The 25282-nt window shown below is 43.8% G+C and overlaps 1 protein-coding gene across 5 annotated transcripts in view; it reads right to left on the bottom strand.

Annotated features, from left to right (window-relative positions):
- The window catches only part of atp8a1 (ATPase phospholipid transporting 8A1), a 366447-nt gene that overhangs the window by 324375 nt on the left and 16790 nt on the right, over positions 1-25282 (bottom strand). The window contains exon 1 of one of the 5 annotated variants that reach the window (XM_073064743.1): positions 22387-22542. The exons of the other annotated variants lie outside the window; for them this stretch is intronic. The gene's annotated coding sequence lies outside the window, so the exon portion shown is untranslated. Of the gene's footprint in view, positions 1-22386; positions 22543-25282 lie in introns of those variants that run through there. 5 annotated transcript variants of the gene reach the window in all.

Below are 25282 nucleotides of genomic sequence, written 5' to 3'. Positions count from 1 at the left end.
GTCACAACAGCCAGTCACTGTCAACGTTTAGCTTGAGCATACTTACCTTGGCAGCACGTCAGCAATCTTTCTAAACAGAAAAATGCTGATAGATCTCTCATTAGTGCACTTCTCCATTCACAATTAAGTACATCAGTGGTACTGAATAGTCCAATGATGCTGATGTCTTCAAACTACAGCACCAAATCAAATAATATATTAATGGAAAACCACAATATTTTTCAGAACTGACCAAGTTTAATTGCTCTCCTGCTTCAGGATCTTGACATTCAGGGTTTTGACATCCTGGAGCATTACTTCACAAAGTAATCTCTATGACTACAAGCTGACTGCTGAAGAGCTGCTTGTTTTTCCTTGGAGTCTGCACAAATATCCTTGGCAACCCTCAAGAGGCTCTTGGTTTATGTCCCCCTCGGACTGCTGCCCACAGTCTGGGAAGGTTGGCTGCTGGATAAGGGTGAGTTTTATTATTCTATTAGCAGGGGATTCCTGAACTCTTCTCCCCCACCCAACCATTCCCCATGCTTTTCAGGGCACAATGGAGACAATAGTGCAGAACTTTATTTCCTAGACTCAAGAGTTAACAAACTCCAAATCACAGCTGTCTGGTCCAAGTCACATCCCAACTCTTGTACTCAATACCTTGATTTATGAAGGCCGATGTACCAAAAGCTCTTAGTGACTCCGTCTATCTGTGATCAATGTTCCCTCTCAAAGCATGCGCATATACACATCTTCTATTTGCACATGAGGTCATCACCCTCTAACACAGGAAAGTCTAACAGTTTCTGGACAATCCCGCCTACAGCAGGATCCCATGAGTTTGACTGTCAGGATGACCTCTGCTTTACTGAAGAAATCCAGACTGCCAGCAGACATATGCAAGACACTTCTGCCTCAGGCATCAGTACCACCAAGACTCTACAGGCTGTCCAAGAGACAAAAGGAGGGTTCTCCCCTGAGGCCCATCATCAGTGGGACAGATTCTCTGACTTGAACTACCTCATAAAGCATTTAACGATTTAACGACCATGCCGTCTCCCTTTTGTTGGGGGCTGTGAGCATCTCATCACAAATTCTGACTCATTAAAATGATAACCAACATCCAGCTGAACCTAGAGGACATAATGGTCAGTTTCAACGTGGTGTCCTTGTTCACAAGAGTTCCCATTAAGGACAGCTTGGGCCTCTTTCAGTCAAGGCTTGATAAGGGTACCATTGTCCTTTTTAGAACACACCCTTACATTGACGAACTTCCTCTACAAGGGAAACTGCTATGAACAAATTGACGGAGTAGCCATGGGATCGCCCTCGTCGATAGCAATTGTTAATTTCTACATGGAGGATTTTGAGGAGAGGGCTGCGAGTTCACCGCCCTTACGCCCAAATGCGTCTTCAGATATGATGACGCCTTAATTGTGTGGCCTCACGGACTCCAGGCCCTCAAACAATTCTATGATTATCCAAACAGCATACATCCAAACATTCAATTTACAATGGAGATGGAGAAGAATGGTTGCCTCCCGTTCCTGGACATTATAATAGATGCAAACCGAATGGTAGCTCCAGACATGGCCTCTATCAGAAACCCACTCACATGGATTTATACCTCAAAAATAACAGCCACCATCACGCCTCCCAACATAGAGTGGTTCTTTCTACGTTGATAAACCGTGCGAATATTATTTCGGACCTGGAGAGTCTCCCCAAGGAAATAAGACGATTATGCATGATGTTCCTAGAGAATGGCAACAAGGTGAAGGAAATCAATCAGGCCTTTAAAAAGGCTGATGGAAAAACCAGGAAGCCTAACAATGAGGAGGAACATGTCACTACTGCCCGACTTCCTTATATTACCACGGTTTCTGGAAGGATCACCAGGATCCTGAAGGCATGCCAGATTAACACCATCCACAAACACGTAAGGAAGCTCAAGTCACAGCTTATATGGGTCAATGACCTCAGACTCAGATCGACTGGCCTTTACAGGATTCCCTGGGAACATGGAGCACCATACATCGGCCAAACGGGATGCATGGTGGAAACCCGGATCAAGGAGCACAGGTGGTGTATCCGTTTGTGTCACCCAGAGAAATCGGCAGTAGCAAAACACTACGTTTCCAAAGTCCACAGGATACACCTTGACAGCACAAAGCTACTGTGTCACACCAGTGGCTTTTGGGGCTGCCTGGTGAAGGAAGCCATTGAAATAAAACTAGAGGAAAAGAATTTTAACAAAGACGAAGGTCATGCTCAAAGTAAAAACTGAAATTCAATTGTAATGGGAGAGCAGAAATATGATTGGATGAGGACTAACCAATCAGTCTATGGGGTATAAATACCACCAGTCTAGACATACCCAGGCATAATCCCTGAAAAAGATGGCAGAGTTTATCATTGCAACACCAGTGATAATTGATACCTCTCTCCGGCTGGAAGCCTGGGAAGAGTTTATTCATCATATATGCACAAGATCCTTTTTCACCCTCTACCTTGTTGGCATGTTAAGAACATTTCACGATTGTACACAATCACATTTCCTTTTCCAGTTTCTGATGCAGACGGTGTTGATGATGTGAAGTTTACGATCATTTGTCTGTAAATTTTAGAACTGGCTTATTTATGCTGTTATTATTGAAGAAATTATTCAGTGCGCATATTGTTGTCACTGGGAAATAATTGCACAGAGCAAGATTTTTGCTCACACTTATCATTCCAAATGAGAAGGAACGTTGCCTGTGATGCCTCTTTCAAAGAATGATGGATCTTTATTTGCAGATTTCTCTACCACACCCCTCAGTGCCCTGCTGTTCACTATACCTGTGCAAGTCTTCACAGAGAATAGAAAATAAACATGCTATTTACTGCCTGTGGAGATCTGTAGATACAGTGTCATTTTAAAATGCTGCATTTGGAATCAATGGATTTTTTTTTAGAAGAACATTCAAAAGTACAGATAAATGTTAGTCAAAACTTAATTGGGAATGGTGGATCAAGCCTTTGTGGGTCAATGCCTCCCTATTACTAGAAAAAAGGAATTCACTACCATCCCTCAGAAACTGATTAGAAAGCTGAGCCTACTGGGCCTGAACACCTCCCTCTGCAACTGGATCCTAGACTTCCTGACTGGGAGACCGCAGTCAGTCCGGATCGGGAGCAGCATCTCCAACACCATCACACTGAGCACGGGGGCTCCCCAGGGCTGCGTGCTCAGTCCACTGCTGTTCACTCTGCTGACCCATGACTGAGCTGCAACACACAGTTCAAACCACATCATCAAGTTCACCGATGAGACGACCGTGGTGGGTCTCATCAGCAAGAACGACGAGTCAGCTTACAGAGAGGAAGTGCAGCAGCTAACAGACTGGTGCAGAGCCAACAACCTGTCTCTGAACGTGAACAAAACAAAAGAGATGGCTGTTGACTTCAGGAGGGCACAGAGCGACCACTCCCCACTGAACATCAACGGCTCCTCGGTAGAGATTATTAAGAGCAACAGATTTCTTGGTGTTCACCTGGCAGAGAATCTCACCTGGTCCCTCAACATCAGCTCCATAGCAAAGAAAACCCAGCAGCGTCTCTACTTTCTGCGAAGGCTGAGGAAAGTCCATCTCCCACCCCCCATCCTCATCACATTTTACAGGGGTTGTATTGAGAGCATCCTGAGCAGCTGCATCACTGCCTGGTTCGGAAATTGCACAATCTTGGATTGCAAGACCCTGCAGCGGATAGTGAGGTCAGCTGAGAAGATCATCGGGGTCTCTCTTCCCACCATCACGGACATCTACACTACACGCTGCATCCGCAAAGGAAACAGCATTATGAAGGACCCCATGCACCCCTCATACAAACTCTTCTCCCTCCTACCGTCTGGGAGAAGGCTCCAAAGCAGTCGGGCTTTCACAACCAGACTATGTAACAGTTGCTTCCCCCAAGCTATCAGACTCCTCAATACCCAGAGTCTGGACAGACACCTTACTGCCCTATTGTCCTGTTTATTATTTATTGTAATGCCTGCACTGTTTTTGTGCACTTTACGCAGTCCTGTGTAGGTCTGTAGTCTAGTGTAGCTTTCTTTGTGTTGTTTTTGTTTTTTTTACATAGTTCAGTCTAGTTTTTTGTACTGTGTTATGTAACACCATGGTCCTGAAAAACGTTGTCTCATTTTTACTATGTACTGTACCAGCAGTTATGGTCGAAATAACAATAAAAGTGACTTGACTTGAAGTTTCATACAGAGTTAATTGCTTCAAAGTTGTCAAAAGGAAAACACTACAGAGGACAGCAGGAGAGTGGACACAGCAATCTTTTGCTGAGCAGCACGAGTACATAATGGCTGTAACTGCAGTGAATCTAAACATAGTAATTTATTGTGCAATTAAATTGCCACAATGCTACCAATGCAAAGTAGTTTTGGTTGAGGCAAGAGACAGAAGACTAAATGCAATAGAAAAATGGAATTAAAAAAACAAAGTAATTCTAACAACTGATCATGTACCATCAACTGCAGATCAAGGTAAAAGTTACTTATAACAGATTAATGATAGATGCAAAGGAAATAATTGAATATTAATAATGAAAGAAAAACTGCCAAAAATTTATCAATAATTCTACATTTGGAAGTAAAAAGAAACTAATTTTACTGAAAAATACATCATCAAATAATCAATGTAGCAACAAAGCTATTTTCTACTCTGAAAGACATCTGAAGCTAGCATTTTGAACATGTTCCCTACAGTTAATACAGAAATCCATCAACCTCTTGCCTGAAAAAGCTATTTACTTTTTCCTGAGCTTCCACTCCTCTTGCCACTTGAATGATTTTCAAAAAAAACCACTCATTCAAATTCCTTTTGTCAATATATTTGGTTTTGCTTGTGCTGCTATTTCTTGTTAAGATATAAGAACATTTCTCAAGGCTACCCCAAACCAAATGTATTTCAAAGTTGAAGGAATCATTACACCATTGCACCATCACCAGTTAATCACTCATTTTAGGTTATAAGCAAACGGCATTCTGATTTACACCAATTCAAACTGATTTACACTAATTTCAGAATGAAAGCAATTATCTCCCACAATTGTTGATTCAAAAGCAACATTATGAGGGAACTAATATTTCCTTACACAACCATAATACAGAATTCTGACAACACATGCAAAATGCTGGAGGAGCTCAGCAGGTCAGGCAGCATCAACGGAAAAGAGCACATTTGAAGTTTCAGGCCGAGACCCTTCACCAGGAATGGAGAAAAAGAAGATGAGGAGTCAGAGTAAGAAGGTGGGGGGTGGAGGGGAGGAAGGGGGAATCTGATCAGAGAGAACAGGAGGTCATGGTAGAAAGAAAAGGGAGATAAACACCTTACCTGGGGGAGGTGATGGCCAGGTAAGGAGATAAGATGAGAGAGGGAAATAGAAATGGGAAATGGTAAAGGGGGGGGGGGGAAGGGTCATAACCGGAAGTTTGAGAAATTGATGTTCATGCCATCAGGTTGGAGGTTACCCAGACTGAATATAAGGTATTGCTCCTTCAACCTGAGTGTGGCCTCATCGTGACAGTAGAAGAGGCCATGGACTGACATTTCTGAATGGGAATGGGAAGAATTCAGAAATTTGCCACCAAGTACTGTCTACAAGAGCACAATAGATCCCACTAATTGTGGTTATATATACAAAGTTTTATCCAGAAGCTTAAATAATCACATTCTATAGAACCAAAGAACACTACAGCACAGACAACAGGCCATTCGGCCCTTCCAGTCTATGCCAAAACTTTATTCCGTTAGTCCTATTGACCTACACCTAGTCCATAACCCTTCAGACCTCTCCCATACATGTATTTATCCAATTTATTCTTGAAACTCAAGAGTGAACCCGTATTTACCACGTCAGAAGGCAGCTCGTTCCACAGTCCCACCACTCTCTGAGTGAAGAAGCTCCCCCCAATGTTCCTCCTAAACGTTTCCCCTTTCACCCTAAAGCCATGTCCTCTCATATTTATCTCTCCTAATCTAAGTGGAAAGAGCCTACTTTCATTTGCTCTGTCTATACCCCTCATAATTTTGTAAACTTCTATCAAATCCCCTCTCATTCTTCTACACTCCAAGGAATAAAGTCCTAACCTTTTCAATCTTTTCCTGTAACTCAACTCCTGAAGACCCAGCAACATCCTAGTAAATCTTCTCTGCACTCTTTCAATCTTACTGATATCCTTCCTATAGTTAGGTGACCAGAACTGCGCACAATACTCCAAATTTGGCCTCACCAACGTCTTATACAACCTCACCATAACATCCCAACCCCTATACTCAATACTTTGATTTATGAATGGCAGGATGCCAAAAGCCTTATTTACAACCCTGTCTACCTGTGATGCCACTTTCAGGGAATTATGTATCTGAAGTCCCAGATCCTTTTGTTCCTCCGCACTCCTCATTGCCCTACCATTTACTGTGTATGTCCTACCTTGATTTGTCCTTCCAAAATGCATCACCTCACACTCGTCTGTATTAAATTCCATCTGCCATTTTCTGGCCCATTTTTTCAGTTGGTCCAGATCCCTCTGCAAGCTTTGAAAGGCTTCCTCGCTGTCCACAACACCTCCAATCTTAGTATCATCAGCAAACTTGTTGATCCAATTTACCACATTATCATCTAGAACATTGATATAGACAACAAACAATGGTCCCAGCACAGATCCCTGAGGCACACCACTAGTCACAGGCCTTCAGTCTGAGAAGCAATCATTTACTACCACTCTCTGTCTTCTCCAATACAGCCATTTTCAAATCCAGTTTACAACCTCTCCATGGATACCTTCTGAACTAACCTCCCATGTGCAACCTTGTCAAATGCCTTACTAAAGTTCATGTATACAACATCCACAGACTTTCCTTCATCTACTTACTCAGTAACCTCCTCGAAAAACTCTACAAGATTCGTTAAACACGATCTACCACGCACAAAGGCATGCTGACTATCCTTACATCAGCCCTTGGCTGTCCAAATACTTATATATCTGATCTCTCAGAACACCTATGCGAAATGGGAACTTGTAAATGTTAATATAATTGGTATTTTGTAGCCTGCAACAGTCACCTGGTTACAGATATATTGCAATTAACTGTTAAGAGCTGTTATCAATGTGATCACTGATAATAAAATATTATTCTTCATATTTATTAACTGTGTTGGCAACTTGAGTGTTCAGTTTATGAAATCATCTGAATCGATCCAAGTGCAGTAGATAAGCCCTTCGTTTTTATGAACAAAAGTGATGGTATCGGCAAGCTGAATTAAACTTTCATTCTCGTCAATTTTAAGCACCTTGTACAGTCAAATTTTAAAAAACAGGACCTCCAAAATTAGTAATCTCAGGATTGCTACCTGTGCCATTGTTCGAGTAGGAATGGCATAATAGTCAGGATGAATGTGGTGCAGGAAAAAAGGGTTTCTGATTCCTGGGGCATTGAAACCAATTCCAGGGGAGGTTAGACTAGTATAACCTGGATGATCTATACCTGAGCAGGACCAGGTTTGACATCCTAGGGAATTGTTTAGAGGTTTTTCACTAATACGGCAAAGGGGATGGGAATCCATGTAGAAAGACAGAGGGAACCAATGCAGAGAAAAAGACAAAAGTTAGAAATGAGAAAAGAGTGTAGTAGAGCCAAAGGCAAAAGGCATCAAGATTACTAGATTCAAACTGGGCAATGACTGTAAAAACACTTTATCTGAATGTCTGGTTATTTCTGAAAGAAGATCAGTGAACTTGTGGCATAAATTAATATGAAGAGGTCTGATTTAGTGGCCATTATAGAAACATAACCGCAGGGTGGAGATGATTGGGAATTAAACATTTGTGGGTATCAGGTAACAAGGACAGATAGGCAGCAAGGTAAGGGCGGTGGAGAAGTGCTCTCAATTAAGGATAAGATCAGGGTGATGGTGAGGGACAATAAACTTGAAGGAGCAGAATTTTGAATTCATCTAAGCAGAGATGAGGAACAGTAAAGCTCTCAGTGAGAGTTGTCTAAAGGCCAGTAGATAATTTCACAGTGACGCAAGCAATGAACTATGTATCTGATGCATGCAAGGACAGAATGGCAGCTGAAGTGGGGACTTTAACTTGCACATATACTAGTGAATAAAGTTGGTCAAGGCAGTCCAGGAGGGCATCGTAGGCCATACCTATGATAGCTTTCTTGAATAGCATGTTACTGACAACATGCCATCTTGGACCTGGTCCTATGCAATGAGTCAGTTAAAGTTAATAATCTTCTACTTAGGCATCCTCTTGGAAAGTGACCACAATATGACTGAATTTCTTATACAAATAGAAGGTGCAATAGTTCTATATAAACCCAGTATATTATGCATAAACAAGTGAGATTACAAAAGGATAAGGGAAGATTTACTATTGTAAACCAAGAACACAAGCTTTATGGTGGGAGAGTTGAGAACAGCAGAAGATTCAAAAAAAATTTGTCCCAGTGCTCATCAAAAGTTTATTCCAGTTAAAAAGTGGGGATGTTAGGGGGGGGGGGGGAAGAGCTAGCCTTGAATGACTAAGAAAGGAAGGCATCAAGTTAAAGTTCATGCACACTAAATATCACCAAGACCAGTGGGAAGCTGGAAGATGGGGAAACACTTAAAAATCAAATAACCATTCAGCAACCAATAAGGAAACAGAAGATAGATGATGAAAGTAAAATAACACAAAATATGGAAACAAATAGTATTTTATAAGTATATAGAGCAAAAAAGGTGGCTAAGGAGAACTTAGGCCCATTAGAAGATGAGGAGAGTAGCAAATGTTAAGCCTTTAATGAAAGCTAGGGATAATCCAGATAATTCTAGGCCAAGGAGCTTCACATCCATGGTGGGGAGGCCATTGGAGAGGATACTTAGGGATAGGATTTTGCACATTTGGAAAGGATTTGTCTGCTTATGGATAGTCAGCATGATTGGTGTAAGGCAGGAACTGCCTCACAAACTTGATAGTGTTTTTTTTTAAAAAAGAGGTGACAAAGTTGACTGATGAAGGTAAAGCAATGGTTCTTAATCCACACGTACTATAAAGCATTTTATAAGTACCCTCCCTCATAGCAGACTGAATCAGAAAATGCATGAGCTCCAGAGTAAATTATAAACTTAGATTCAGAAATGGCTTGCCCATAGAAGACAGAGTAGGCTTTAAAGGCTGTTACTCTGGCTGCAGGTCCATGACCAATGATGTTCCCACAAGGATTAGAACTGTGACCCCTGTTATTTGTGATGTACATCAATAAGTTCTACATTTTGGCAGGAATAATCCAAATAGAACATACAGGGTAAATGGTAGGGCATTGAGGAATGTAGTGGAACAGAGAGATCTAGGAATAACAGTGCATAGTTCCCTGAAGGTGGAGTCTCATGTAGATAGGGTGGTGAAGAAGGCTTTTGGAACGCTGGCCTTTATAAATCAGAGCACTGAGTACAGAAGATGGGATGTAATGTTAAAATTGTACAAGGCATTGGTAAGGCCAAATTTGGAATATTGTGTACAGTGCTGGTCACCAAATTATAGGAAAGATATCAATAAATTAGAGAGAGTGCAGAGACGATTTACTAGGATGTTACCTGGGTTTCAGCACTTAAGTTACAGAGAAAGGTTGAACAAGTTAGGTCTCTATTCATTGGAGCGTAGAAGGTTGAGGGGGGATTTGATCGAGGTATTTAAAATTTTGAGAGGGATAGATAGAGTTGACGTGAATAGGCTGTTTCCATTGAGAGTAGGGGAGATTCAAACGAGAGGACATGATTTGAGAGTTAGGGGGCAAAAGTTTAAGGGAAACACGAGGGGGTATTTCTTTACTCAGAGAGTGATAGCTGTGTGGAATGAGCTTCCTGTAGAAGTAGTAGAGGCCAGTTCAGTTGTGTCATTTAAGGTAAAATTGGATAGGTATATGGACAGGAAAGGAGTGGAGGGTTATGGGCTGAGTGCGGGTAGGTGGGACTAGGTGAGATTAAGAGTTCGGCACGGACTAGGAGGGCCGGAATGGCCTGTTTCCGTGCTGTGATTGTTATATGGTTAAGTTGAATGAAGATGCAAAGCTGTGGATGAGCCGGTTTGAACATGAAATCAAGACTGGGGAGTTGTGAAGGTTGTAAAGGATACGACATCCAGGCATCCCTCAAGAGGGTGAATAAACAAAAGGTGTCTGGTCCTGACAGTGTGCTTGGCCAAGTACTAAAGGTCTGTGTGAAACAACTGGCTGAACTACTTAGGGACATATTCAGCCTCTCAGTTCTGCAGTCTAATTTGCCCACCTGCTTCAAAAGGGCATTACTTTACCAGTGCACATGAAGAGCGCAGTGACCTGCCTCAATGACCTTAACCTGGTGGCACTCACATCAACCATAATGAAATGCTTTTAGAGGCTGGTTAACACACAGATCAGCTCCTGCTTCAGATGACCTGGATTTGCCCCAATTTGCCGACTGCCACAGATGCAATTTCGCTGGCTCTTCATTCTGCTCTGGACCATCTGGACAACAAGAACTCGTATGTCAGGCTGCTGTTCATCGAACACAGCTCAGCATTCAACACAATCATCACATCCAAACTCATGATCAAGAAAAGGGCTTCTATATCTCCCTCTACAACTAGATTCTTGACTTCTTCGTCAGACCTCAGTACTGGTAACATCTCCTCACTGGCCATCAACACAGGCTGCATGCTTAGGCCCCTATTTTACTCCCTATGCTCTCAACTGTGTGGCTAAGTACAGATCCAATGCCTTCTTCAAATCTGTCAAAAGCACTACTATTGCTGGACAAATCATAGGTGGTAATAAGCCAGCTTACCAAAGCAAGACAGGTCACTTGGTTAAACAACAACCTTTTGCTCAACATCAGCAAAACTGAAGAGCTGATTGGCGACTTCAGGAAGGGGAAGGAGAGCAAACATGTGCCAGGCTAGACTGGGGGATTGGCATTGGAGAGTTAGCTTCAAATTGCTCATCAGATGATGTGTTCTGGGCCCAGCATTTGATAAAGTCATAACCCACCGACGTCTGCTTTCTTAGGAGATGAAAGTTCAGCTCGTTGTCAAACACAAATGAACTGTTACAGTTGTACTGTTGAAAGCACTCTGACTGGTTGTATCATAATTTGGTATGGCAATTCAACTGCACAGGAACACAAGCAACTGCAGAGAGTAGCCACTCTGCCCTATACTTCATGGGCACATTCATTCCCGCCACTGCTAGCTTCTTCAAGAGGCAAGGCCTCAAGAAGGCACCATTTATCAAAGATCGCCCCCACCCCACCTGGGTCATGCCATCTTTTCATTGCTGACGTTGGACAGAAGGTACAGAAACTCCACACCCTCAGTTTTTTCTTTTCAACCATTTGTTTCTTAACAAAGTGGCAAACTGTCTAATCATTAGTTTAGCAATACTATGACTACTTTTATTGCTTTGCACCAAAACTGACTTAGATTTTTGTTCTAATCATGTTTTTTTCTTGTAAGATTGCATAAGTATAATATTCTTTCTTCTGAATGTTGCTTATATGGTGGTACCTGTGAACGATACCGCTGCTGCAAGTAAATTTTTCATTGCCCTGTTTATGCATGTACTCATGCATGAGCCAATAAACTCGACGTTACCATCAGAGAATACAGCAGGATATACATCAGTTAGGGATACAGCCAAAAGAAAGGCCAAGTCGAGGTTAACCTTGGCAAATGTGAGGTGTTGCACTCCAGGAAGTCAAATGGAAGAAGAAAGAAGTTAATGTTAGACCACTTGGTGTTCAAGGCTATAGTTCACTGGAAGTGGCTACACTGGTGGATAAGGTAGAAAAGGTGGTAAATGGTATGGTAGTGATATAGCGTATAGAGTAAGGAAGCCATGCTGTAGCTATTTTAAACTTTAATCAGACTGCACTTGCAATATTGCACGCAACACCTGTTACCCTATTCCAGGAAGGATGTGGTTTTAAAGACAGCGCAGAAGAATACTAGGACCCGTAAAGACCAGAACACTGGCTAGATTTGAGGTTATACGCTAGAGGGTTGTACAAACCTGGGTTGTATTTGTAGAGGGTCAGAGGATGAGAGGAGACACGATAGTGTGGCGACCCACTTTCTGCGCAGGCGAACCGGCTCACAAATAGCCAGTGCGCAGGGAGAGACTTTGGTAATGCACCTCTGACGTCATTACCGCCAGGAGAGGGCGGGCGCTAGCGATTAAATAACAGCGCCGCGAAGTTTGAATAAACTAGTCTCGAAACGACTTACCGACTGCGTGTCGTCTCTAGCTCTGTATGTAGTACATCGCTACGTTGGTGACCCCGACAGTCCAAACGGGATTTGGACCAAAGATGACCGACTCTTCATCTGTTCATGCAGTTTCGCTAAAACTGCCGACTTTCTGGACGCTGCGACCACGCGTGGTTTAGCCAAGCAGAAGCCCAGTTCCAGATTCGGCAGATATCCTCTGATTCCACGCGTTACTACCACGTGGTGAGCGCCCTTGATCAGGAGACGGCTGCCCAGGTTGCGGATTTCATACAGTCACCCCCGGAAGAAGGCAAATATGAAGCATTCAAAGCGCTGCTCATTGGGACCTTTGGCCTCTCGCGGCGTGAGCGGGGTGCCCGCCTGCTTCACCTGGACGGTTTGGGAGACAGACTGCCGTCAGCATTGATGAACGAGATGCTGGCCCTGGCTGACGGACACAAGCCCTGCCTCATGTTTGAGCAGGCGTTCCTAGAGCAGCTGCCCGAAGAAATACATCAGCTGCTGGCCGACGCAGATTTCAGCGACCCCCGGAAGGTGGTGGCCCGGGCAGACGTGCTGTGGAAAGCCGAGAGGGAGAGCGTGGCGTCCGTCGGTCAGATTACCAGGCCAGGCAGGAGTGAGGAGAACAGTGAACAGTGGTGTTTCTACCACCAGCGGTGGGGCACAGGAGCCCGCCGTTGTTGCCTGCCCTGCAAGGGCCAGGGCCAGCAGCCGCTAATGACTATGGCGGCTGGCCACCAGGACAGCCTCTTGTAAGTCTGGGAAAAACAGTTGGGACGCCGCTTCTTGGTTGACACCGGAGCAGAAATCAGCGTCTTGCCCCCGACGGGGTACGACACCCGCAACAGGAAGCCAGGACCCACCCTGAGGGCCGCAAATGGCAGCACGATATGGATCTACGGCACCCGCACAGTGCAGCTGCAGTTCGGCGCCAGCCAGTTCATGTGGGACTTCACACTGGCCGCCGTGGCCCAACCACTCCTGGGGGCAGACTTCTTGCGAGCTCACAGCCTGCTGGTCGACTTGCAAGGGAAAAGACTGGTACATGTGGAGACTTTCCAGACATTCTCCCTGGGTGAAGCCAAGTTGCCGGCCCCACACCTGGACTCCATCACGCTGTCAGACAACAAATTCCCCAGAATCCTGGCGGACTTTCCATCAATTCTGGCACCGCAGTTCATGGCAGCCATGCCCAGACACGGGTACAGCACCACATTCCAACCCAGGGACCACTCCTCCACGCCCGCGCATGAAGGCTCAGAAAAGCTCCGCCTGGCGAAGGAGGAGTTCAAGAGGATGGAGGAATTGGGGATCGTACAGAGGTCCGACAGCCCATGGGCTTCCCCCCTGTACGTGGTGCCCAAAGCAGCCGAGGGTCGGAGACCATGTGGCGACTAACGCAGACTGAACGAGGCTACAACTCCAGACCGCGACCCTGTGCTGCACATACAGGACTTTGCAGCAAACATGCATGGGGCAAGAATACTTTCCAAAGTAGACCTCATCCGGGGATACCATCAAATCCCGGTGCACCCTGAAGACATCCCCAAAACAGCACTCATCACCCTGTTCGGCCTGCTCGAGTTCCTCCGAATGCCGTTCGGCCTGAAGAATGCTGCACAGACGTTCCAGCGGCTAATGGATGCGGTGGGACGTGACCTGGACTTTGCGTTCATCTATTTGGACGACATCCTTATAGCCAGCAGTAGTCATCATGAGCATCTGTCCCACCTCCACCAGCTCTACTCCCGCCTGAGTGATTTCAGCCTCACGATCAACCCGGCCAAATGCCAGTTCAGTCTCGATACCATTGACTTCCTGGGCCACAGGATTACCAAAGACGGGGCAACACCTCTGCCCGCCAAGGCAGACGTGATCCGCCACTTTGCCCGGCCCAACACGGTCAAAGGCCTGCAGGAGTTCATTGGTATGGTGAACTTCTACCACCGTTTCCTCCCCTCAGCAGCCCGTATCATGCGCCCTTTGTACACCCTGATGTCGGGTAAAGGCAAGGACATTACTTGGGACGAGGAGGCTGTGGCGGCTTTCGTTAAAGCCAAGGAAGCCTTGGCAGATGCAGCAATGCTGGTGCACCCCAGAACGGACGTTCCAACTGCCCTCACGGTGGACGCATCCGACACAGCAGTCGGTGGGGTGCTGGAGCAGCTCATCGAGGGGCGCTGGCAACCCCTGGCGTTCTTCAGCAAGCACCTACGACCACCCGAACTCAAGTACAGTGCCTTCGACCGGGAGCTGTTGGCACTGTATCTGGCAATCCGGCATTTCAGGTACTTCTTAGAAGATAGGCCGTTCACCACGTTCACGGACCACAAACCGTTGACCTTCGCGTTCACAAAGGGGTTCGATCCCTGGTCGGCTCACCAGCAGCGACATCTATCCTACATATCCGAGTACACAACAGACATCCAGCATGTCTTGGGAAAGGACAACGTCGTGGCGGATGCACTCTCCAGACCAGCTGTCCAGGCCCTGTCCCTGGGGCTGGACTATGCAGCACTGGCGGAGGCGCAGCAGGCAGACGACGAGATGACCAGCTACAGGACCGCAGTCTCGGGTTTGCAGCTGCAGGACTTTCTCGTAGGCCCAGGTGAGAGGACCCTCCTGTGCGACGTGGCTACTGGCCAACCTTGCCCCATCGTCCCGGCAACCTGGAGGCAGCGAGTTTTCGACTCCATACACGGTTTGGCGCACCCATCTATCAGGACAACCGTCCGGCTGGTCTACAGCAAGTTTGCGTGGCACGGACTTAGCAAGCAGTCAGTGAATGGGCCAGAACATGTGCGCAGTGCCAAACAGCCAAGGTGCAGCGGAACACTAAAGCCCCGCCACAGCAGTTCAAACCCACCCACCGGAGGTTCGACCACATTCATGCGGATATCGTGGGCCCCTTACCAGTGTCCCAAGGAGCGCGGTACCACCTAACTATAGTAGACCGGTTCACGAGGTGGCCAGAGGCGGTCCCGCTCACCGACACATCTGCCAATTCCTGCGCCCGAGCACTGATTGCAACCTGGGTAGCACGTTTTGGGGGTACCGGCCCACATGACCTCCGACAGAGGCGCCCAGTTCACATCCAGCCTGTTGGGAACGCAGCTACACCACACTACTGCCTACCACCCACAGTCGAACGGACTAGTGGAACGCTTCCACTGTCACTTGAAGTCGGCTCTCATGGCCCGCCTGAGAGGACTTAACTGGGTGGACGAGCTTCCCTGGGTCCTGCTTGGAATTTGTAAGGTGCCCAAAGAGGATCTGCACGCCTCGTCGGTTGGTGCACGGCACACTCCTGGCTGTCCCGGGAGCGTTCATACCAGCCCCAAGGGGGCAAGAGGAAGAACCCGCAGCAGTCCTGGACAGGCTACACAAAAGGCTCGGCAACCTGGCCCCCGTACCAACTTCACAGCATGGACGGACCCCTACCCATGTACCCAAAGACCTGCAGAACTGTAAGTTTGTGTTTGTACGAAGGGGCGGACACCGGGCACCGATACAGCGGCCGTACGAGGGGCCGTTCAAGGTGATCAACAACAATGGGTCCACGTACGTTCTGGACATTGGGAGGAAAGAGGAGGTTTTCACGGTGGACCGATTCAAACCAGCCCATTTGGACTTGGCACAGCCGGTCGAGGTTCAGGCAGACCTCCCAAACAGAGGCTGATCCAGACTGTGGACATTCGGGGTTGTATCGCCGGTTCTGGGGGGGGGGGGGGGGGTGGTTATGTGGCGACCCACTTCCTGCGCAGGCGAACCGGCTCACAAATAGCCAGCACGCGGGGGGAGACTTTGGTAATGTACCTCTGACGTCATTTCCGCCCAGAGAGGGCGGGCGCTAGGGATTAAATGCCAGTGCCGCGAAGTTTGAATAAACTAGTCTCGAAATGACTTACCAACTGCGTGTCGTCTCTAGCTCTGTATGTAGTACATCGCTACAATAGATTATTTTTTAAAATTATGAGGAGCATAAATAGGGTAGGTAGTCATAATCTTACCCCCAGAATAAGAACGTTAAACACCAAAGGACATGCTTTTAATTTGGTAGGGGGAGGTTAAAAGTGATAAAGGTGACATGGGGGTGGGGGGGGGGGGGAAGGAGAGAAGTAGCTTTTTTTTCTTAAACCGCAAAAGAGTATTAGATGCCTCGGTTAGATTACTAGGGGTGGAATTGAAGCAGACAGTTTGGGGGAGATTAAGAGGCTTTTAGGTTGACATAGGAATATGAATGAAACGCTGGAGGAGGATACTTACCGAAAATTGGGATCAAGATTGGCACCACATCATCAAGCCTATCCTGGCTGTATTGTTCTATGTTATAATCAGTCTGGCAAGGATTTTAAAAAGTATGCTGCAGCTCTAGTTGCACAGCAGTTAATATGTCCAGAATATCAAACAATAATAATGTTAAATTCAAATATAATTTATTAGATCTGAAACAATTAAATTACACCTACATTTTTAAGATAAATCACCTTCCATTTCACAAGACAGTTGGAAACTTATCATTCCAAGTCCGTACACAAAAGATAATCAAATGATGGTTTCAAGGCCAACAGGCTCCACATTAACAAAGCCAGTAAACATTTTGCCATAAAGATTTAAATTACAAAGCAATTTTTTGCTTTGAAAATCATTTCATTAAATTACATTCAAGATCCCACAACTAAGAGGAATGAACATCAGATGTTCCAATGCTTTCCTGAACCATTTCCTGCTGCACTTCCTAGATACAGTTGTCATGGAAACAATGCAGTACATTGTAATCAGTATGAAATCAGAGCTATAGAAGGTATTCAAAGCTAGATTTTCATTACCTACAGCTATAAAGCATTTGAATCACAACACTTTCCTCCATCTCATTTTGTTTGTTTGATCTTTAGCAAAGTAAAGCAGGATTCCAGATTAGAAAAAATGTTAAAGATTCTGAATGCAACAGAATCTTGCAAAGAAAATGATTTAAAATATTGAAATATAACAATTATATTTGGATTAACTCATTAACTACAATGATGAATTAAATTGCCATAACAATGGGTGTGAATTTGCTTTCGAAATACTTTCCTGAAGTACACAGATCAAGGCAAAAAAAACCTTGCCACCTGTAGTACACCATCATGGACTGGATAAATGGGGATGTTGCTTTTCAAAATCCATGGTCATCCACTTGCCAAGCCTTCCAAATCGAAAAGGACAAGCCATGTACAGTGGCAGAGCTTCTGGTGTCAAGAGTGAGCGACAACAAATCCCAATCACATTAAAGTATGATAACCATGCTCCAGTCAAGCACCTTGAATGCTTCTCAACGGCCCTAACATGCAGAATGAATTCACTGAATCATGCAGGATTTGGCCAAGAGATCCAAATGCAACCAGCAGCACTTCAGAAGGTGCAAAAAGTGAAAGAATTTTGCCCAATGCTCTGAAATGCATAAGTCCAAGCCTCACTAATACATTCAGAATCATGCAAGGGAGTCGGGATCACTGCTGCCAAAATTTCTAAGTGCCTTATGCTGACTTTGGGAAACTACTATTTTCTCAGATGAACAAACACTGTGCCGACAGACTTATGGAGATAATGAATTTCTTTCTTTTTTAATATTTTTATTAATTTTCACATAGAATACAGAGTACATGAGGATATATATTCTGAATCAAAAGATAGAATAGTACCAAATACATTATATTTAAATCACACTTGCAATCGCTGTACCCTATATTCATAATCAAACACATACATTAATTAAACTGTAATTTGAATTGTAATAATTTTATTATTAAAAAAAAATCTAAACCCGCTACCAAAGTCGAAGCTGTTTGGTAAAGAAAGAAAGATGGAAAAAAATCCTTATCACATAGTGATTTACCGTAGATTCCGGACTACAGAGCGCACCTGATTAAAATCCGCTGGCTCTAATTTTAGAAATAAAATCAATTTTTTAATTGTAAAGGCCGCACCGGATTTTAGGCCGCACCGGATTTTCGGCCGCAGGTGTCTCACGTTGTAATATGAGATATTTACACAGAAAGATATTACACGTGAGGATTTTTTAAACTTTTAATTAAATCCATATGGTAACAAAAACAAATACATATTGCAAATGCTTTTTTTCGAACCGTGCCCGTAACGCGGCTACTTTTAAATATACGTTGTGTATACTTCTTTACTGAACAACATTCCAATATCTCCTAACGACTGGTAAAAAATATATATACTGCAGCCTACCAGGAAAAGTTATTGATCGCCTTTAACTTAAAAGCAGCGTTTCGCTCCGCTGCTCGACCCCCGCCTTTCCGTTTATCGCAAACGGCATTTTTCCCACAAGACACCGCGAAACCGGGTGTGACGTCATAGCATCCCGCGATGTAGTACAGAAAACAAATATAGTTAAAACTCTTCTAACTTTAACTAGAAAATGAATTACTAAGCGAAAATATTATAAACTAAATAACTGCCATAAGGCAGCACAATGCTTCGAGTGTTTTCCATGTTGATGAGGGTGAGTACAAATGACTGATTTACAATAATTTAATTGTGAAAGTGCGCTTGATTTATCGTACAATTTCATTGGACCTCTGTGAACTACTCATCAATTTTATTGGTCTACTGTTATGAGGCAAAATGTTTACGAGGCGGCATGAAAAAAATCATGTATTAGCCGCTCCGTATTAAAGGCCGCAAAGTTCAAAGCTGTTCAAAATGTGGGAAAAAAGTAGCGGCTTAAAATCCGGAATCTACGGTATGTTATTAGCCAACATCTGTACTTTAACACCAAATCAATGGCATAACTTTGGAGACATCTGATTTGCATATATTGGGCTTTTATTTCTCTTATAGCTTGGAGGGCACTCTTGCTTAAATGGCAGTATGTTCCTCTGCCTACTCATGCTCAATGGTTACATGATGTTATGTCATGCTTAAATTTAGAGAAGATCCGTTGTTCAATTTCTGATTCTAACCAAGACTGCCTAGTTTGGAAATTGCACCATCTCGGATCACAAGATCCTGCAGCAGATAGTAAGGTCAGCTGAGAAGATCATCGGGGTCTCTCTTCCCGCCATTACAGACATTTACACTACACGCTGCATCCGCAAAGCAAACAGCATTATGAAGGACCTCACGCACCCCTCATACAAACTCTTCTCACTCCTGCTGTCTGGGAAAAGGCACCAAAGCATTTGGGCTCTCACGACCAGACTATGTAACAGTTTCTTCCCCCAAGCCATCAGACTCCTCAATACCCAGAGCCTGGACTGACACCAACTTACTGCCCTCTACTGTGCCTATTGTCTTGTTTATTATTTATTGTAATGCCTGCACTGTTTTGTGCACTTTATGCAGTCCTGGGTAGGTCTGTAGTCTAGTGTGGTTTTATTCTGTGTTGTGTTTACGTAGTTCAGTGTAGTTTTTGTACTGTTTCATGTAGCACCATGGTCCTGAAAAACACCGTCTTGTTTTTACTGTGTACTGTACCAGCAGTTATGGTCAAAATGACAATAGAAAGTGACTTGACTTTCAAACATTGTGGGGACCATTTCTGAACTACTTTCAAAACCTTTGATTTGGTGTTAAAGTACAGATGTTGGCTAATAACATAAATCACTATGTGATAATGAATTTCAATACGACTGCTAGACTCTGCTGAACAGTGGCTCTCAGGAGACGGAAACCTGCCCCATGTTTTCCAGGGTATCATTATGGGCCCTTATTGTGCGAGGTCAACTTTGTACCATGGCGGCAGGTCACTGAAGTTGAAGATCCATTTATTTGTTCACCTGAGGACCTAGAGCTCAGCGGTCATTTACAAGTGTCTTCTGTATACTGAAGTTCAATCAATGTAATCCGAGAAAGGTGAATGCAGAAATTCCCACTTGAATCACAGATGCAGTGCAGCACTTGACTTAAAACACCATTTGCAGGGCACAGATTTAAAAGGCAACAGAACAGCAAACTGCCTCTTTAATAATTGATTGTATATATTTCAAATTGTTTTAGTTATTGTCTTTTGTAAATTTGTACAATTTTGAATATGACATTTATTGTAAAACGATCAGAAATTGACAACTTTCTGCCTGTGGCTCTACCCAAGGTTCCTGAGGAGGACCACTGCCGCAGGTCGCCTGCAGTCCAGTCTCACCCAGACCACTGCTGGTCATGGAGGCCAGCAAGATAGGGGTTCTGCTTGCAGTCATGCAATGACAATACATGGCAATTCTGCCCCACACACTCATGCTCAATGGCTTAGAGACGTTATGTTCTGTTTAGACCTTGAAAAGATTCGTTATTCACTTCTTAATTCGGACATAAAGTTTCATAAGGTGTGGGGATCTTTTCTTGAATATTTTCACAATTCCTCTTTAGATTAATGGTTTATCCATTTTTTTGGTATTACAATCCCTTACTTTCAGCTTTTTTTTCTGGTTCAGTTTTACGGTTTTTTGATGTGAAATACATTATAGTTTAGGTAGTAGGCATTATACTTTTTTTATATTTACAGCTCTGTGGTGATGAAAGCTTTGATTAACTTTTCTTTACATGGTAATGGTTGGCTTGGAGTTTTGTAGTGGGAGGGTGGGGAGGATACTAACTTCATAAGATTTCATTTTGGGTGCTTTTTCTGTATTGTTATGATTTGTATATTAGACACGTTTGTTTCGTACCGTATAAATCTCCATTTTGTTGGTCTTTTTTTCTGTTGTAGTGTAGAAACTTAAAAAAAATCAATTTAAAAAAACAGCAATTCTAGCCTGAAGAAACCAGGTCTCACAATCCCATTGAAAAAGTTAATACTGTGCACTTACACAGAAAAAAGTACCAAGCAGAAGATACTAAAACCTGATCATAGTTAAACACCGTTTTGCATGTGTAAATAATTTATCATGCCTGAATAATTACCCAAATTCTATTAAAATAATCATCTGTATTTGTTCCCTTTTTACAGCCATTGACCACATCATCTATAGTTCCGTAAAGTTTGTGGAAACTACAGTGAAATTAATAATCATAAATAAAGTTACTAAACTTCAAAATACAACATCAGGATGAAATAAAGTGCTTTTTCTTGACCACACCTCTAACAATTCCAACATTAGTTTCCACTTTTTCCAAAAACCACTGGCAAATTCAGTTTCAGTTGTCCACAGCAGGTGCTGTATAAAATTGGATAATGTGCCACAGCACAAGAATTAAAGCTATCAAATGGAAATTTGTCAAGGCAAAATAATATTTTTGCATCATAAATTCATCGGTTAGCACTTATTTTACATTTTAGCAATGTCTTTAAAATGTTGCTTCATCATTGCACAATGCAGAGAGTAAATCATTATCTTTCTAAGGAACTCAACAAGTCAGGTTGAATTTTTGAAGAGAATAAACAGGTTCTGCAGCCTACACCTTTCATTATGACTGGAAAGGAAAGAGAAAGAAACTTTTTTTTTAAATGGGTTGTGATTTTACATATTTTGAGAATGAATATTAGTGCCAAATTCCTGGCACATTTTAAATTAATACAACTCACTTTTAAAACCAATTCAGACACAAAGAAGCTCTGGAACATATCCTGTCAACAAAGTATCAAAAATTGTATCTGTCCATTCACAAAATATTCTTAGGGTAAAGTACAGGCAGTTGTTGAGAATTCTACTCTGCATAAAGTACCTCAGCATTTTGTTTCTAAATGATACGGTTCAAATTTCAGAATTACACTGCCCACAACAGGAACTACAGTAAACTTGTTGAATCCCATATTCATGCAACCAGCAAGAATATCTAACATTTATTAATTTCATAAAATATTTATGAATTTGGATTTAGCAGGCAAGGTTTTGATACAATTCCTCACTCCACCACCACATACAGCAACTCTATCAGGATCCTCAGCCACCTACAGCACATTACAGACCTCTCATGTGTGATCAGTTTCATACTCTGTAGAAGCTTGCGAGTGTCTTTGGTGACACACCAATTCTCCTCGAACTCCTAACAAAACCTAGCCACTGTTATGCCTTCCTTGTAACTGCATTATTATGTTGGGCCCAGGATAGATCCTCAGACATGTTGACAGCCAGTAACTTGAAACCGCTCACCCTTTTCACTTTTGATCCTTCAATGAGGACTTAACCTTTCCCGAAATCCACAGCAAGTTCTTTGGTCTTTCTGATGTTGAGTACAAGGTTGTTGCTGCGACACTATTTAACCAGCTGATCTATCTTGCTCCTTTCTGTATGTCCCTGTTGTGAGGGAGTGTGCAGAGTACACACCAGCACGGCAGCAGCAGAATATCCAAATGAACTTTACTGAGATTGCTGCTTGTACAATATGTGAACTCCTCCCATGTGGGAGTGGCTAACTTGGTGGCACAGGAATAAACTATTGACTACCACTGCATTTCCCCTCCTTGAAAATAAAGAAACACTAGGGATCTACTTCTTGTCTGCAGACTGCCTTGAAATTATAGTCACTGAAATTGAGCGATTCCGTTCACTTTACGTATAGCATGCAACTTATGCTCCTTACATAAACATTAAACAAAAAAGCCAACATAACTGTCTTTTCGTTTTTAAGTCTCTCACTCTCTGTACAAAAATTGCCAACATTATAACTGCCTTTGTTTTTAAACAGTCTGTTTTCTTCCTTTTAAAAAAAAATCAATTCCTCTTTTTGTAAGAACAGTCAATTTTGTGAAAATTTTCAACATTAGAATTCTTTTTGAAAAAAAACATTAAATCTAATGGAGGTCAGGGTAGACAACCTGAAAACTCTGGCAAAGTGAGAGGATTATTCAGCCACTTTAGTCACTTGCCCCAAGCTATTAGACTATGGAGTATATCTCTGTGGTGGGACTGATAAACAACCATATCTGGCATAGGTTCATGAAAGTGTTGCAGCAGATGGAGATTCTTGAACAGGTGTGCCCACCTCAAGTGGTCCTTGTCATAAGGATCAGGCCACTCTATTTCTTTCTCTTCCTTTCGTGGACTTTGAAGGTGCATGAGCACATGCCTGTCCTGCCTGATGTCACTTGTGATGTTCTGATCACAAACAATCATGGTCCATGCTGCTAGACTATTGTTCTTTTGGTGAATTAGTCTGAAACCCAAGTATCTTCACCACTCCTCAGCAGCAAAGAAGACTTTGCTCTGTGACTGAGATCATGCATACTCTTCGCTTTCTCACGCTGTGTTGTCTCAAACTTTCTCACTTTGTCCAAGTCCAGGAAGTGTGGTTGGCGAAGCGAAGGAAGAATGGGCAGACTTGTTCTCAGTCTCAGGCCCGCTGACAGTTCTGATGGACTATAGCCATTCACAAGAGGCGTGGAGCAATAAGCTAGCAGTGTTTTGTAGGGGTATTTTGCTGTCAGTCGGAAACTCTTAACAGTTTCCACTGCTCTTTCAGCTTCCCCATTTGCCTGTGGGTACTGTAGAATGTTTGGTGTTTGAACTCATAGCCCCAGCAAAGGCTTTGACTTCTGAGCAGCAGAATTGTGGACTGATACCAGTGTCTCTGGTATTCCATGGTGAGCAATCAGAGCTTTCAGGCACTGTATAGCTGCTGCTGAGAATGTAGAGGACAGCTCGGACACCTCAACATTCCCATGAGTAGTAACCCACAGTGAGAAGATTTTTGTCTTTCTTCAGCTCAAAAATGTTTGATCCTGCAATTTGCCATGGAAAGTGGGAATTCTGTGGGGCAGAGAGTTTCAGTGTGATATTTGGGCAGTTTTCTGCATGCTTCATATAATCTCCCAGCTGTGCGCTCAGACCAGGACACCACATGGATTGCCTCACTCTTAGCTGACATTTTTTTGTCCTTAGTGGATTATTTCACTGATGATTCTGGTATACGTAGAAGCAGGAGTGACAAGTCTGAAGCCCTTTAGAAGCAAACCATTAAGAAAGGTGAATGTATCTCTTTCAAGCCAGTATGGTCTGAGTTCATGAGCTCCTTTTGGAACACCTGACCATCCCTGCTCACAGTATCGCATGACCTGGCTGCCATTAATTTCATCCAGTTTACTCTATGATGCAGGAAGGCTTTCATGTACTCTTGTTAAGTACATGCTGGTATCATCTATGAAGGTAGAGTCACTTTTGCATGGTATCCTCCACAGAGTGTCTAGTGCTGTAGAAGATTTGTCAGAGACATATTCAATGTCATAACAGTAAATGAGCTCTAACCAGCAACCAATCCGGACATCAGAAGTTTGAGAGGGGGGGATTTCACTCAAAACCACTGCCCAAGTAGAAAAGGGCAGTGGTGGATTGCCGCAGCATAACTGAGCTCTGACCAATGACCAATCTGCATATGGGATTGATTAGCAAAAGCAAATTAAAGGAAGGCAGGGGCAGGCACAGTGCCCGTCGTCTGAGTGGACAGAGTCAGTACGATGATTGAGGCTTTAGCTCTTCAAGGCTTCAGCTGGAGAAATCGCAAAGCTCTAGGAAAAGTTCTTTTTCCCCTTTCCTTCTGATGTCTACAACTGCAAGAGGTGCATCCAGCTGCAGCTTCTAACAACCCGTGTTAGAGCTGGAACTGGATGAACTCCGAATCATTCGGGAGGCTGAGGGATCGATAGGACATACAGGGAAGTAGTTACACCCAAGGTGCAGGACACAGGAAACTCGATGACAGGCAGGAAGGGAAGAGTGGTTAAGGAGTTACTGCAGGAGCCAGTACCCTCATCAACATCCCCCTCATCAACAGGTATACTGCTTTGGATAGTGCTTGGGGTGTTGACTTAACGGGGGGGGGGGGGGAGGAAGTCACAGTGGTCAAATCTCTAGCACTGAGTCTGGCTCTGTGACTCAGAAAATAAGGGGGGAGAAGATGTGAGCTGTGGGGATAGGGGATTCATTAGGGGAATGAACAAGAGGTTCAGTGGGCGAGAACAAAATTCCTGAATGGTATGTTGCCTCCTGGGTGATAGGGTCCGGGATATCTGCACCTGAACTGGGCTGCACCGGGGGGTGGGGGGGGTGCTTG

Source organism: Hemitrygon akajei, chromosome 13 (genome assembly GCF_048418815.1).
Source record: "Hemitrygon akajei chromosome 13, sHemAka1.3, whole genome shotgun sequence".
Lineage (NCBI taxonomy): Eukaryota > Metazoa > Chordata > Chondrichthyes > Myliobatiformes > Dasyatidae > Hemitrygon > Hemitrygon akajei.
This window is presented reverse-complemented; position numbering and strand designations above follow the sequence as displayed.